This window comes from Neolamprologus multifasciatus, chromosome 15, assembly GCF_963576455.1.
Source record: "Neolamprologus multifasciatus chromosome 15, fNeoMul1.2, whole genome shotgun sequence".
NCBI lineage: Eukaryota > Metazoa > Chordata > Actinopteri > Cichliformes > Cichlidae > Neolamprologus > Neolamprologus multifasciatus.
The window spans coordinates 32727242-32729402 of NC_140453.1; positions in this window are offsets into that span (position 1 = coordinate 32727242).

Consider the following 2161-nt stretch of genomic DNA (forward strand, 5'->3'; position numbering starts at 1 on the left):
ACGCAGAAACCCCAAAATGAATTCGCCATCTTCACTCTCACTTTCCCAAAAAGTAAACTATTATTTAAGACACCTGGAGATAATTGATGCAAAAAATGCCATAAGAGCACAAAGGTCCTCTATTACTTTCTCCTACATGTATGGACACAAAGGCGGTGTGATATGTTTTACATATTTATGTTGTTCTGCCCCGTTCTTCATTTCTACATTGATTTTCTACACAGCTGGACTTCACAGAGGGCAACGGGACATAAAAGAGCATCCTCTCAGCCTCCCTCTCTGGTTCTGTGGAGACAGAAGGAACTGGAGATTCTGTATGGGTGGGAAATAGAGCGCGTGTAATCTGGAGCACGCATCTTCCCCCTGCTCAGGCTGCGGCATTAAATCGATATTCCGCAAAGCTTTCTCTTGTTTTCACATTCACTTGACTGCAACCGTGATGCGCCGCGAGGGTCGAGCAGCCGCTCCCTGATTTTTGTGGCACTTGTGCCCCCCTTCACCCGCCACCGCGCGCCCCCCCCCCCCATTTTTCTTCCTCTTCCACCTTCACTTCACTTCACTTCACTCCACAGCAGACACCCTCATTTGGATGGCTCCAAGGCGATGCGCCCATTCCATTTGTCTCTTGTGTTAACAGGAGGCGGCAGAAATAAGGCAGTGCGCTATCTCTATACAGAGCATTATCTCCGGCTTGCTCCTCCAGCACCATGAAACAATGATTATTAACTGCTTGAGGAGCATGCTTAGGGATTTCAAGGCTTGTTGCCACACTTAGGGAACATGAAGTGTATTGCACAACGCACCCCATGCTCAAGATTTTTTTATTTTTTTTGCCTGAAAATAATGCTTCCTCTTTTCTTGATCTTTGTGAGTACTTTCAGAAGCTACTGGCTTGCCCGAAACCCCCGGCGGGAAGAGTAGTAAGTATGGCTAACGGCATTATGACCGGACGTGTGACAGGAGCATTTTCACAAGAAACCAGCCTAGCACTTCCTTTTCAAGATTTAAAAGCCTGTTGTGCAGCGTCATCCTGCTGTAAGATAGTGGTTATGCATTCATACACTCAAGTGTTCACACACACACACACTCTCCATCGTTATAAAAGCAAAGCCCTGCCTCTGCAAAATGGGTCATACACTGCAGTCACTTTATCTCAGCAAATGTATTGTGCCTGCGTGAGTGTGTGAGTGGTAGGCATGCGCATGTGTGATCACACATCAAAGGCAAGACTCCCAATATTAAAGCACGGGTGTCTTTGCTGAAACAGGACTTGAGCGTGTCAAACCGTTGAATGTTTTCAGCACCTTTGAGCTCGTGCGATATAGTTAGCCCAGAGAGCCAAAATGAATTTTTCCTTTAATACCTTCAAACGGCCAAAAGGAGGGTGCTCGCGCTCTAAAATAATCTACAGAAGCATCATATTTATTCTACCTTAGTCCACTCTGTGTCATACGTGAATACAGTTTCAGCCCAATGTACGATTCCTTCTGAATACACGGGGAAAAATAAAAGCCTTGGTTCAAGATACACTGTCAGGCTAATACAGAGACACACATTTGCAGATATATACCCACTGTGGAATGAATTTTCGCTGTGGGGTTCAAAGCTGTGCCAGTCAAAGAGGGAAGACAGCTCCGTGCCGCCGTCTTATAGACCCATCACTGTGCGAGCTAATCTGCGGCATGTTCTGGCCCTATATTTAGACCAATGTTTTGTGAACACTTAGCATAATTCAGTGAGACGAAAGGAGCTTTTCAAAGCTGTTAACCTCATCTCTTTAAAACTCATTTGGAGTTTTTCAGCTGCGCATTCCAACACACCTGTTCTCTTCTTTGTAGACCTGCAAATACTCTCCGGTTTAGTGAGGAAATAGTTCAGCATAATTGACGGTGATGGTGCAGCGTGACAATGAGAGCACGCCACAAATGTGAGGAGGTGATTTATTCATTCAGCTGCTCGTGAGAGAATGGGTGTTGTGTGAAATCGGCTCCAGAAACAGTGCGAAAATGTGCCGTCGTTCCCCTCGTAGAGCATCGCTCGATTTATGTCTGCAGTCATCGTCTTTACTGTACTCGTCACGTAATTTGACATCTCAATAATCACGTCCTTAGAAATTTAGAGGAAGTAATATTTCAGAGATAACACAGCACCTTGATTTCAT